This window comes from Netta rufina (assembly GCF_964035555.1).
Source record: "Netta rufina genome assembly, chromosome: 3".
In the NCBI taxonomy this organism is placed as follows: domain Eukaryota; kingdom Metazoa; phylum Chordata; class Aves; order Anseriformes; family Anatidae; genus Netta; species Netta rufina.
In genome coordinates this window covers 106,401,393-106,416,577 of record NC_140125.1, presented here as the reverse complement: position 1 = coordinate 106,416,577, position 15,185 = coordinate 106,401,393, and positions in this window count along the sequence as shown.

The window sequence follows — 15,185 nt, the reverse complement described above, 5'->3', positions numbered from 1 at the left end:
CCAAAAGGAAGCATTTCAGATCTAGTGAGAGAAAGAGAGGGAGAACTGGCAGGATGGTGAGCCCACTCTTGGGTTTGCTGAGGGGTCATTGAAGAGCTCCTCAGCCTCCTTATTCCAGGAAATGGCTCCAGCTTTTTTGGGATGATATAATCAGCCTCCAGGCAGTTGTAATTAGAGAAAAGCCAGCCTTGGTGAGGTACGCTTGTCCAAGAGGTGCAGGCTGGTTCCAGGCTTTGAGAAGCCATGGAAGAAGAAACACACCAGGCAGCAGAAATCAAGGAAGGTACCAGGTACCTTTGCAGTAGTTTCTTGTAGCTGGCATATGAGGAAGAGCACAGGTCTTGTCTACCTGTACTCAACCCCAGAAGGATCAGTAAGCATGAATCCAGTGATCAGGGAACATTACACCGTGTTTCTCTCCCTTCCTTTCTCCTCCAGCCTTGTGAAGTTCTAAATAACTTAAAGTATGGGAAAAAGTGCAAATACAAGTTCTGGTCTGTTCTGAGTTCTGTCAAGACTGGGTTTCCTTTTCAGAAATTCAGGCTGTGATACTCTGAACCTATCTATTTCTGATGAAAAGCTGAAAAAAAGTTGATATATGTTACCTATTTTCCATTAAAGAAGAATGTGTTTAAAACAATGATCACAAGATCACATACAGAAAAAGCAGTCTTGAACTAAGAATGAAGCCTGAAATGAGCAGGGGCTCCTATAGTTCACAGGAAACTGAATTCTCATTTAAAATCTAGCATGAGAAAATCTGTATCTGATGAATGGTTGATGGAAAAGAGAGACCTGGATATATGCAGCACAGACCTTTGCTCCAAAAGAAATGTTCAGCTACAACTAGAGAAGTCATGGCTGTACATACCACAGTGTGCTTCTAAATCTTACAGGAAATATAGAACATTTTCCCCTATGTTATCATTCCTTACCTTTCATGGAGCATTTGCAGGCTATTTCCTTTCATTGTGAAGAGTTGCACTGGGGGTTATAACAAAATACATTGAGTCCAGCCTCTTTACTAGTCTTAGCAGTTTGACAGATCTCTTGGGAAGGGAGACAAAATCAAAATTCAAAATAAAAAGAAAAATAATTCCAAAAAATTTTGCATAAATAGAACCCACTGTCTTACAAAATTTGCATGATGTGAGCAATGATTAAGAAATCTTCTGTGTTCTTACTTCAATTTTTGTTCAACTGTATTGACTGTAGAGACGCATAAACCTTTGCAGGTATCATCTAGCTATCTGCCAGCTCTCTACTGTGAAGCTGTATTAAACATTTGCGACTTGTGTTGATTTCCCTTCATAAAGGGCACTTGGATGGCTTTTTAGAGGGCTGATACTTCAGAAAAATAGCTTCATGCTTGCAGTCTGGAGGCTGGCAAAGTAAACAACTTAGATGTTAAGTGCCTCCCTTTTTAACAGCTTTGACACCACGAAGGTGGCTCCCTAACTGCTTTGTGGGTGAGTAAACTGGGATTCTTTTGTCTCTTTACCAAATGAGATTGCTTCTCTGTTTGCAAGGCCATTCACTACTATAATTCTGTAGTGTTAAATTTAATTTCATTTATACTTGGGGATGGGACTATTGCTCACAAAAGAGAAGACTGCTCACAGACAGACTTTCACTGAGTCCAGCAGGTGTTAGAGTGGCCTCCTTACAAACCATAGCATGAAAAATTTGCTTCAGCCAATTTGGGTTGAAGTGACAGTACAACACAGTCGTAGCTAACTATTGGTAAAGTTTATGGGATATCTGCAATGAAATTTTCAGTAGTTCAAAGAACACATAGTTTACAGCATATCACTTGCAATGATAATTATGAAATTACAACATTAATATAAAAATAATTTCACCTATTTGAATTTTCAAATGGCTAATATATCAGCTGGGAGACAAGGAGAAATAGATCATGACCTCATGGGAAAAAGAAGGAAATCGGTGTTGCACTGAGAACAGAAAATACTAAAATATAGGAAAAACATTTGCTGGCTAGCATGATTAGCAGCAAACTGTAGGTATCATTGCAGTGGTTTGCTAGTTCACATCCAGCTAGGGTGTGAAGATGTGGTCTTAAGATGTGCCTTAAGATGTGTCTTAAGATGTGCTGATAGGTCTTTCTGTGGGTTGAAGGAATAGGAAGGTAATGGATTTGTTCCAGACCTGCTGATCAAGGGGTTGTGATAGAAAGAAAGGCATTTGTTACACTGGGGTTTATAGGAAGCTCAGCACCAGTCCCTTGCCTATCTGGTCTATGTTGGAGGGACTTGCAGATGTGCAAGTGCTCATCCTTATATTAGATCTTGCATAGGTCTCATTTAACATCTTGGTGTTCTGGAAAAAGGGACCAGTTTGTAGATAAAGAAAGACTGCAATTCTCTTGAGAAGAGAGCGATAAGGCAAGAGGATGAAGGTTAGTGCTGCAGGCAGGAAATTACATAGCAATGTTGTACTTGGAAAATGCAAACAAATATGTAGAGGAAATGTTTGCATTAAATAGGATAACAGAAGTTAGAAGCAGCAAATAATTATGTGCTCAAGCATAATTTTGTTCAAGCAAAAGCTGAGAAGGTATTGATAATAAATATGTCAGATGGGACAAGATGATGCTGACAAAATTAAACTTGATTTTGCAATGTGGTAATGCTGTGCATTGGCACAGCTATGATCAGTGGGGCTGTACTGTTCAGGAGCTTGCCTAGTACCTTTGTTTCAAGAAGTGCAGCCAGAGTAAATCTGGTGAAATCTGCTCTGTTTTCCACTTTGGTGTGGTGATACATTGCAGAAACTCAAGCCAAGAGTGCTGGTTTGTGTGTATGTGGTGCTCAGATGTGGATGGTGATGATGGGATGCTAAACTCTAGTTGGCAATTAAAACATATTTAAAAGGTAGGGAATTAACAAAAAGAAAACAAAAGAAATATTGACTGAAAACTGAGCTGTGGTTATGTAGTGTAGGGCAGAGGAATCAGGGTGAAGGGAGACAATGTGATAGAAAGCACTTGAGAAACTGCAGCAATGGAAAGTCAAGGCTTGTGTAGGATGACCTTAAGATAAGGAAAGTTTTGAGGAGTATTCCCCAGAAGAGTTGGTGAGAATCTCATTATTTCTGTCAGAAAAGCTAGAGAGGACAAAGGGCTTCAAAAGACATCTGAGGGAAAAATGCTGCCCAGATGGAAAGACGTGCCTGGAGACATGACATTTTTATTCCATTTCTAGATATGGCAACTCTAACCTTCACAGCTGCAGGCAGACATATGGTGCATCAGGTTCTTATCTCTTGGCAATAAAGTGACATCAGTTATACTACAAGTATATCGGGATACTTTTGACAATGGAATGTTTGGGGCTTGATTAAATAAATGATGTGCAAAATGCAGTGGGTACTGATAAGATAGGAGCCAACATTCATAAACAGGTTAAAAAAAAAAAAAAAAAAAGTTATTCATGTATTTTTCCAATCCACATTTGATGATTTACTGCAAACTTAACCATAGGTGTGATTAGGACTAGCAGCCTATACAGTGCTGTTTTGTTGGTAGCTTTTGTTGATGATTTTTTTTTTTCCCCAGGCTGCTATGCAATTGACTACAATGGAATTGAAAGAAGAGAAATGTGCTACTCCAATTGCATTATCTTCTCTGGTTTGAATACAGTTAATAGGAGAGAAAACAGTAGAGAATTGGTGTTTGTGATATGCTACATGTAAAGAAATTCTTGAATTCAAAGAACCACAAGTTAGAAGGAAGATGAGGTGGTCATGAAAAATTGTACCTGCAGGGTCAGTACCAGCAAATCATGGTCCTGACTTACTTTTGTACTTTGCACAGCACTCTGGTGTCTGAAAACCAAAGATGTAAATATTTAACAGCCTTGCAGCTATGCTTGTCCACTCACCAGTTAAGGCAGTGACTGAGATTTGAAAAGCTTTGATCCCTCCTAACAGAGTGTACCTTAAATTTAATTCAGCATTACTATTAAGCAGTATTAGCATAAGTGATATTTTTTCTAAGAGGTGAAAGTAACAGAAAAAGCTGAATAGAAAGGCAATTTTACATCTTAACCATCATCTTACTGTAAAATTCTAAATGGCAAAAAATTAATGGTAATTTTTAATGTGCTTTCATTGGCAAGAGAGATGAAATATCAGTTCATCTGAAGAAGTATACGGGACAGACAAGAAAATATATTCAGGGCAAGTCCCAGGAGATAACTAATTACTTCTGGAATTAAAAACGGGTATTGTAAGCTGCATGGCAAATTACTGAGACAGTTGCAGTGTGATGAGGTCTCCCTGCAAAAAATGCTCCCTTAATTATGCTGCAAAAAATGTGCTTAAATAATCAGCATGCTAACTTGGCTGGTAGGTATTGGGAAAGCTCATTTGACTTTCCCTGATGAATGTATGTAGCCAGTTTATCTGTTATTCCTGAAGACTCTCATATCCCAAATCCAGCCCTGCTCCCTTAGAAGGGTCAAGGAAAGTCTCTGGTACTCTGTTCCATTTAAAAGACACTGGAAAAAATACAGAACCAAACATCACATTCATAAGCTCTGAAAAGACAGGCTTTGTAGTGTTTGCTGTAATCACCCATCATTAACTCAAAATAGGGTTATGGAAGCACTGGACAAAGCAAATACTTCATGTGCGATGAATTCACAAGATAAAATTAACCAAGGTAAATACTTTGTTACCTTGGTTTCCCGTGTTCTTAAATTTGTAAGGAGCTTGGAAAAGGATGGGAAAAATCCCTCATCGTTCTGTAGAAACAAACAGCATGAGCGGTAGTAAGAAAGGGCTGTTCCTTTCACAGTTGATTTGAGTCATTTGTTTTCTCACCCACATAGCTTTTATATGTTTTATTTAGCAAAAATGTTTAAGGGGCTGAGCATCTTTCTGTGCTTTGCATTTACACAGCCAAAATACCCTAGAGAAATGAAGAACAATTTTCAACACCATATCAGGTAAGAATGAAAGCTGACTGAAGACAAAGATCTGGGGCATGGTTAAGAGATGTTTTTGTAGTAGTTGTACTCACTCTTTTCTAACTGGTTTTGACTTACTTGATTGTAACTACAAAATAGCTTGAACTGCAGGTGATACAATAACTTCTCTTTTGGTGAAAGCAGAAAAACTGCTCCAAGCCATTTGCTGTGGAGGTGGCAGAGATTAGTCAGGGCCCTGCCTCATGTTCAGCATCATGCTTTGACTGAACTTTCCCAATCCCACATTTTAATTACCTAAAAAGTGACTTTTCAGGCTGAGTTCTTTCTGAAGAGCCTGAGAACATCTTGTCACTGAGTTTCATGGTGTAGTCACATGCATGTGCATCGGTGTGCTCCAAGTGCAGAACTGGGGTAATTCTCATCATCACGTGTTCTGTTTTCTGTTCTTTGTGCAATGTGAAAATCTCCTATGTAAGCTTGGAGGCTGTTTCAGGTTGCTCTTGGATCTCTTATAAACCTGATGGAAGCAGTTAAAAAGAAAAAGAGCCCACTTCTGCTCAACCCTCCAGTGATGGAAGCTGTCATCTCTACCTGTTTTCAGGTGATCAGTTCCTGATCCAGTCCAGCATGAAGCCAATACCAACCCTGTCTGAGTACAAACCCTGCTCTGACTTGGATTGGATTAAGGAGCACTCAGGAAATTGGATCACATAGATCCAAGAAGGTCACAGCACCTGGAGAGTGGTCACTCACTGAATTGTTACACATCTGTGGAAAGACACATTCTGTGGAAAGACAAGCCTTTTCCTCTACATCTTCCAAAAGCCCCAAACCTCACTGGGCTGCATCCAAACCACCTACTGGAGGTACCCTCTGGTTTGGCCTCCCTCAAACCTGATCTATGCTGAGCTGGTCTCCAGAAACGTTGTAGTTCTCCTGGCTGAGTTTTGTCAGGGAGCCTACCAAGAGTTACACAGTGTGTCTGATACAGACTCCCTGACATGACTCCAACTTCCTTAGGAGCAGAAATTTTGCTTCTTAGGCTGGAATCAAGTGTCCTGCTAATGCATGAGTGATCCTTCCTGCATCCTCACATGAGCTGCCCAGGGCTGCTGCTGTTCAGGACCAAATGGGATAGTGCACCTGTCTGTGTGCCCTGCCAAGCAGCACCAGCAGATGAGAGAAGGGGTTTGTTCATGCTGCTGCCATCCCAGCTGCTCACTGAAGCAGCCAAGGCAAAAATACACATCAAAAAAAACTTCTGTCATCTTTGCAGGAAATTTCTATTAACTGCCTACGAGCAGATGCAGTGGACAATGTCCCTTTGGATTTTGAGAACACCATGTGGGTGATGGACAGTTTAGGATTTTCCAGTTCGCCCACCTAGATAGAAATAACTAGTCCCAAGGGAGAGTGCTGCCTGGTTAAACTGCACACAGTTCCACAGATCTGGGGGGACTGCTATAGCATACTTAGGGATAAAAGAAAAGTTCATGAAAACAAAACAAAACAAACAAACAAACAAACAAAAAACTTAGAAGACAGCAGTGATCTTGGTTTCTGGCTTCATTCTTGGTTAGAAACAGAGAAGTGCACAAGAAACCATTAAAATTCTACTCCAGCATCAAATGCAGCTTGTGTGAAAGGTCACCTCTCTTTCCCATTTAAGCAAATTTGTACTGGGAAGTTTTATGCATGGTTTGTAGTCTGATTTGTTGTTGAAGGCTCCTGAAAAAACCTGTCACCTATCCAGCCCATGGTGGAATAATGCAGCTTCCTCCCACTCCTTCTTAGGAGATTTTTCATTCTTGTGTTTGTGCACTAACCACGTGAGGTTCATTTCCTCCTCTCTATAGGTTCTCCTTTCTATAGTTTTTGATTAATGTTTCTTTCCTACATTGTCACTAGCACACCTGGCTTCAGTTAGCATTTTTCAGCCCTCTGATAACACAGTGGTGTAACTTTAAGAAACAATGTAGTGAGAAAAATTAAGATATTAGATGATATAATATAGCATTGGTCATGAATATTGAAATAACACATATTCTATATTAAAAACAGAAGATAATAAGAGTGCCAAACCTGTGGAAACACCATTCAATAAAACTCCTTGGGCAGAGCAGTTAAAAAACTCATAACCTGTCATGATGCTCATAGATCACAACTGACAGAGCACTGTTTAGTGTTCAAAAAGGTGATTTTTTTTAAAATATTAATTACTGTGCCATTTACTGTGGTTTGCCCTCTACTAGAACAGGTCCCATATCCAACCCATATATGCAGAAGATATCCTATATGCACTTTCATATTCTAAAAATAATAATATCAGTAAGTATATATATTTTTAATGTTTTTTACATTTCACCGTTCTCACTCCTTACTGCAACCCCTATTGTAGTTGCCCTTTGTGGACGGGTTTGATTTTAATGAGTTAGCACAATGACAAAGAGCCTCAGCTGAGCAGCTCATGGGACAGGTCATTAACCTTGCCTTGCTGGCATCATTTTCTCATGTCACCTCACACTGTCACCTTCTGGCTGTAATTTACTCTTTAACCTGAAAATGTTTCTGAGAGAGAAAGAGAGAGACATGCTAAGGTCTAGCAGAATGAATAGCTCACTTTGGCACATCGCTGCTGTCAAGTGGCACTCGGCGCCTCTTTGCTGTCCGTGTGTCTGCCGCTCTGGTCACCCCACCATGCTCATGCTGCTGCCTCTCCCCAGCAGCAAAGAGGACATAATCCAATGCAAGGACAAATCATAGCATTATTTTTTTTTTCTAGTTTAATAACAGTAGAGAAAACTATTTGAAAATCTCATGCTGTTTTATCAATTCATGGGTTTTCTTATCTCTTCCCAGAGATTCTTCTTCACGAAGTCTTTTGCATCTGAGATTTCAGCACAAACTTGTTGTTTCAGCACAAGCCCTTCTTACAAACAGGGTGTTACAGGAGCTGATTTATAGTTAGAGGATGTGAAAATTATTGTGAGGTAAGTGAAAGGGGCTGGACACAGGAAAGAAAGCAGATGTATGATTCCCTGATCTGATGAGGGCTGGCAGAATGGGGAACATGGATAATGAACAAGGGAACTTGGTTCTTAGCTCAGAATAGACATGGGAAGAAATTGTATGGCCTGTAGTAAGAAGCTCTGGAAATATGACCTTAGAGTTTGGCTGGATATTTATAATAAATAAATAAATAAAGCTTCATTTTTCGTGGGCAAAACATAACCTGAAAAGTGTCAGTGTCCGTTAAGAAAATGATTTTGATGATGTCTTCAATTACAATTCTGAAATGATTTAAAATGAGAAATTTTTAACCATCTCTTGAACACTGCAGAATCGTTCCGTATTTTTTCCACCGTTGCTGGGTCCTGATCTTAAACATCAGGGAACATTATGGAAATAGGTATCTGATTTGTAGAAGAGACAGCAATGAGAACACAAGTGAGAGGCAAAGTCAGATAAAATGAGCTTCTATTTTTTACTCTGCTGTTGACAGTGAAACTTTTGACAGTTCCTTTAATCTGTCTTTTCTCTGTCATGCATAGGTAGGGCTGTAAAATCTTTTCTCGGGAATATTTTCCATCATCAAGCTATTACTTTTTCTATAAGAAAAGAATGAAAACACACACAAGAAAGGACTTTTTCTTTTCCTACTTACCCAAACTTTTACTCTTCCAGCTTTTTCAGAGCTGAGAAATGGTAAGAGAGTGTGAAGAAAAGAAGGAAAAGAACATATTTCATTTTCAGAAGTAACACCTTCCCTTCTGCATGCTTGACAATGCTTTCCCGAGACAACACTTTCTCTTGAAAAGTGGCACTTCTGAGACTTTCCTACTGTGTCACAGATGGTAAGGTGGCAGGTGAAACCCACAAAGAAAGTGCACACACACCTCAATTTTGCAACAGAAAGCTTTGACAAAAATCTTCCTGACACTTTCCTTCTTAATTTATGTATATATGTGTATATATATATATATGTAAACTATACCTTTGTCTAAAACAAAACTTCTCATTTAAAACAGGCTTTTTGTCCTCTTCTACTTGCAGATGAAAAATATGTTAGAAAAAACGTTGGCTGTCTCTCACCGTGGATGTGATAATGTTCTCAGACGGCTTCTATAACAGGCTTCTTGCTTATAAACACTTCCTCCTCCCTGCAAGAGAAGAGTTAACCTCAGAAACCCAACAACCAGAGACAAATTATTGAACCAATAAAAAGTTCTGAAGAGCAAAAGCTAAGTCTTGGGGTAAGGTACAGGATTTCAGAAAGGACCTGATTTTGGCCCTGTCACCTTACTGTGCATCTAAGAAATAGGATAAACTCTGCTGCTTTGGGGTGCCGTTATGCTTCCCACAGAAATAAAAAGTTGATCCCATCCTTGTGAAGATGTCAATGTGCACTGTGCATGTGGATGTGTGACATGGGGGCTGATATGTGCCTACTCCTGGGCACATCACTCTTCCTGAAGCCTACACCCCTCTCCTAACCAGGGTAATCACATGTGTGTATGTGTTTCCTTATTTAAGCTGGCACATCATGATCAAATATATGAAGGTATCATCTGCAAATGATGCTTTAAACTGCCTACACCACATTTTGATAGAGCAGTTCGGCTGTAGCAAAGTGGCTTGGCTAAATAAATATTAGAAAAATGCCTATCCAGATGACACTGAGCTGGAAAGCAGATCTTTCTCTTGCAGACTGGGTTTTACATAATCATTTCAATATTCCATTTTAATATGCCCATGTATCTATGGATGAATCTTGATTGTTCTCAAGTGAAATATTGTGAATCAAATCATGATGACAGTTGACTATTCAAATGTGTTAGCATGTATCTGTAATGCTCAGTTCCTATGAATGACAAAATTAACACCTTCATTTAACTATGTTGTTCTCAGAGGAAAAGAGCACACTTAAACGCTCCATGGTGCTATTTACACCTGCTTAATTACTTGTATTTACAAATTGTCTAAATTACCTTGCCATAGAGGAGGATGGGGACCACAGTCCATGCATAAAAATGAAAAGTTCAGACTTCAAATGAATTTTTTCATTCAGAGGTGATTCAGAGGTGATTCAGAGGTGTTTTCATATGAGGAGAATCCATGGCTGTTCATACATCTTCCTGTCTTGGAGCCACAGACACCTTGGTTTAACTTGAATTTTTTATTTTAAGTCATGTCAGTAGGCAAGAGGGAGTATTATTATTATTCTCTTTTATGGGAGTAGGTGGAGGAGCTGGAAATATGTCTTCTTTGTCAACTTTGGGCTTGACATAGTGTCCCATGATATAGTGATCCTTGTCCATCCGTAGAATCGCAGAATATCCTGGGTCATAGGGGACCCACATGGATCATCGAATCGTACTCCTAGCTCCACACAAGGAGTCCATTTCCAAATTCAAACTGTTCTGGTTGTTGGGATGAGTGCTTTTATTTAGGTAAGGGTTCAATGTGAATATATTATGGACCTGGTTTGGAGCTCCTGAGTGTCTTTTACCTTTAAAATGGGCCAGATTGTACTATAGCTCCACTCTATTGAACATCATGCCAAGATCCAGAAATCTTGGCTAGTTTGTGCAGGAGCTCCAGTGGTGTGTGTGGCTCTGCTGGGCAGCCCTCATCTCCTTTCTCTACCAAATGAGGTCCTGTTTATCACTTAATGGAAATCGGAACCCAAAGATTTTGGTTCAGGACCTTTGAAAACCAGTATGCTTCTATTTGTTTTAGAGAGGGCAGCAGTTTTAAATGAGGTGCTTTGCACTGCTTGCACTTGAAGCTCATAGTGAGTTTTGCAAAAGGCTGAGTTCCAGAATGGTTGTGGGACAGAGAACTAGGACCTGGGGAAAGACTTCAGTGGACAAAATGTGAAAGCACATGTCATTTGATTGATTTTTATTTGTTCAGGTGATACACTGTTTTTGGAATTGGGCTAGATAAATATAAAGGCTTGACCAAAGATAATGTAGGCTAAAAATAAAACATTTATATATATATATCTACATAAAAAATAAAAGTACACTAATAAATCTCTAGACAATTTCCTATTGATTGCCTCATTAAGTACCCCAAATTATAAGCTTCCTCCTCATTTATTTTGGTAATTCTCAACTGTTTCTTTATACCCTATTTGTAAAAGAGCAGAGAACGTTGAACAAACATCGTTCATTTATTTTGATGAGAACCAGATAAATTCTTTAAAGTCAGAAGAATAACTGTCCTTTTATGCTGTCTCCTTAGAAATTATATATTAAAAAGTATGTCTCCTCTTCATGGCTTATTATGAGCAATTGTAATCTATAAATGTATTCCAAGACAAAACTGAATTTCACATACATTTTTAAAAATGTTATTGAATCCTAGATGAGAATACAGTTTTATTAACTGAAATCCCCCCAAACATGGAAATCAATTTCTTAGTCTCGTTAACAGAGCGAATGAATTTCTAAAAATAGTTTATATTTATCATAACAGAATGTATATAAATGTAATGAAATCACATAAAAATGAAATATAGATGTTGAGATAAAAGTCTTCTGATTTAATAGATTATTTTTTTTAGGAGTTCACAGATACATTTGCTGTGGGCTGCACAGCATTCCTGTTATTTCCACTCTGGTGAACAATCGCAGCTACAACATCTCTGTAAATTGAAACAATTACTAGGATAAACAACTCTGAGACAAGTAAGTGAAATTTATTCAGATGAAAAAAAATGTGGAAAGCACCATTTTATCTTCTGAAAATAGATAACCAGCAGCTGCTAGGTTTCTAAAATGGTGAAGGCGATTAAAACCAGTGTATTAGCTTGCAATCTGCATAGCCACAGAGGGCTGCTTCCTGCATTTTACTCCATCCAGGACTGTTATTTGCAGGATAACATATCTCTGCTCGCTACAAGTTCTTGGCTGCATTTTAAACAGTGAATAACAACATTGGTAATATTTAGAGCTCATGTAAGATGATGAAGCACTCACAGCTTTTTCTGTGCCTTCATTCTTCCTTGCAACATCCCTTGCAGGAGTCAAGGAAGTGTTACTATCTTCATTTTTCAGCTGAGAAAATGAGGAAGTGTGGTATTAAGGTGCGATTGCAGGTAAGCCCAGGAGAGATAGAAGCTGCCAGCCCTGTGAACCATCCCCAATTTCCCTCTGAGCAGCTGGCATGAAGCTGTCCTGGTCAGGGTGCAAGCACTTAGACAGCACCCAGGCAGCTCTGGCAGCAGGGGTTGTGTGGGCAGAGCCAAATCTTCATGAATTTCCCTATCAATGCTTCTACCTCTCTTACCTACATCTTCTCTATGTGCAAAGTTATTTTGGGTTTGTCCTGTAAGAGGAGTAACAATAAAGCAATGTTATTCCAAGACAAGAGAGTCTGTTATGTGTGTGCAATTTCAGTCTGTTTTTAATCCACGTTTCCTCTTTGTGCAAACAAACTCATAAGTAAAGCAATTAATATTTGCTGGGCCAGCAAGGAATACTACTCAGGAATAGGAGACTGGCTTGATAGCTAAGTGGTACGTTGGGATTGTACAAAGCAGAACTCCAATTTCTGGTTCCCAACAAGCAAAGAATGCAGCTGTGTTTTGTGCTGGGGACGTTCTTCAGAACAAAGTTCTAGGAAATGGTCCTGGTGAAGGTTTTGCCTCTTTGTTGACCTATTTGACAATTTTGGCAAAGTGGCGAAAATGGTTCATCAAAAAACCCTCAGGTCAGCTCAGCCTTAAAACCCCCACATTGAAGTTTATGGCATTTGGGTTAAGATGCCCTATGGTATGACATTTTGCTTCCATACTTATAGTTAATTGTGTGAGGCTTTTAAAATATTACAGCCCAGGAAAGAAAAATAAAATAATTGTGTTATATGTGCATCATTGCAGACTCCAGAAACTACCTGTCGTTAAGTGGAAGTATTTTTAGAGACCCCCATTAAGATGATGGGTCACCGTGCTCAGCAGCCCTTAGCAAGCAAGGTTGAAGCAGAGGAGGTGAACAGTGTTGGGTAGAAAAGGAGGCGTAAACTGGCCTGATTTAATCTCCAAGACTGGTACAGTCTCTGTCCAGCTTCACTGGTATTTTTACTGACAAACCTCTAAAACTAAAAGGCCTCTGAGAATTAAGATAAGGCTAAAAGTGGATCAACAGTGGATGTACTACCCTGGCACACAAGGTAATCACTGTAGATAAGTCCTACAGGGGGTTGTGTTCAAGAAAGTATGCAGCATGGTGAAGGCAGGATGCAGTATTTAGAACAAGCCTGTTGCTGCTTCAGAAAGTCATTGTAAAAAATAAATACTGATAACAGAATTAACTATTATTGGTGTGGAAAATGTCTGTGGGATTGCAGGATGTTTTGTGCCCCAAGTCTGCATCCAAGAATGCTTTGGTCCTCGTGCTTCATCATTTTCTCATGGAGAGACAAGCTGTGGTCTGTAATGATGCTCAGCAGATGGTCTCTGCGAACCACATAAATAGTTGGCATTTTTCTTACATGTAGGGAGCTCCCAGTGTCTGGAAGCTAGTTAAAATAATTCCATATCCTGTGTAGAACTGTCAAGAGACTGAAAAACATTTCTGATAAACATATGGAAATACTGCAATGTATCTCTCATGTGTCTGAATTATTTTTGACTTTCTTTAACTTTCAGATAGGAAAAAAAAAATACCTACAAGTGCTACCTTTGTAGTGTTGAGTGAATATTAAGGTTTAGAGTATAAATGAAATTTTGTGGAAAGAACTGAAGGGGTATACTGTCTATCTAGGGGCCTAGGCTGGAGGTTTGTGCAAACAGAAGATGACAAGTAGTGGACCACACCACAGTCTGAGGGGAAAAAAATGGTAAGCCATTGATTTTGTTATCCTAAGCATTAAGGATTGTCAGTTGAGGTGAGGAAAATATAAAGGCAATTGGTGGATTTTCTTTGTACACAACAGTATGGGAAAAGCTACATCGAAGCAAACTATTTTCCCTCCTTGCTTGCTTCCTACATAAACAATTAAGAAAAGTGGACATCCCCATGTGTCAGCTTCACAGTATATTTTTCCTGACAAAGTGAGTTTGTTTATGTAATTACTTCTGCGATACAAACAAGGGCATTAATGGTGTTTAAAAAGAGTGGCCTAATTATATATTTTAAAGTACTAATTTGTATTTGGGTATTAAACCTTGCTGCTAGATGCAGTGTGATTTCTCACTTAATATCAAAAGCTTCCCCAGGAGCCTCTGCAGTTCTTCAAGGCCAGGTGTGATGGTCTGCCTTCTCTCCAACTGACGGCCTTGAAGGCTAATCAGATCTGATGGCTGGGATTTCATTAGCTTTTTAAATGCTCCTAGCTGATTATCCACCTCTACTATTATTATCTTATATCAAGATCTCTATTTCTTCTGAATTTTATTTCTGGAAGTTTGTATCACTTTGAAGGGACATTCTTGATGCGTACCTTTTGATACTGCATGGCAAATGCATACATGCAGCATGTTTTTTCTCCATATACCACATGATTTGGCAGCCAGGCTTACAGTGTGTACCCAGTGGGACATGGTGCCTGCTCAGGAATCTCCTTTTTCCTTGTTTTGCCCTGAAATGAATGAGATTTTCTTTGTTTGCAATTCTTTAAAGTGAAGCCCATGTATTCCCACTCCAGCTCTGTTTCCATACAAGTAACCAGGTCGTATCATGGATTCAAAGGGCTAATCTAGGCTTGAGATGAAGATATGTAAAGGATGAATCGAAAGAAGGCAGGGCAAGGCAAAGAGAAAATAACCATCTCAAGTGCCTGTAAAAAAGGTCAGAGCTTGAATGATTAAAAAAAACTTCAGGGATACATGGGGCTCCTCCTTTTGGGCTAGTTTGGAGACCTCTTGCCTTACAACGTGAAGGTACAGGGTATATCCCTGTCCCCTCTGAGCCTGGACTAGCAGCTGTTTTCATAATAAGCACCCCAAATTGTTCCTTTGCCAGATCATGAAACTGCACACAGAAGCAGAGTGTTCTCGAGTTTGCTTTTTGAAAGAAGGCAGGAAGCTAAAGACCTTCTGCTTTGATTAAAATCAAATACTGCTTCCTCGTGTGTACCTAAACTCCACAATTCTCTTCCCTTTATTGTATTAAGGAGAGACTTTCACCACGGAGGAGTATATGAAGCAATAATTAGCTTTTGAGGTTGCTTAAGTGCCAAACTTCTGTCAAAAATAATCACATGTCATTCCTTAAAAACAGTTTA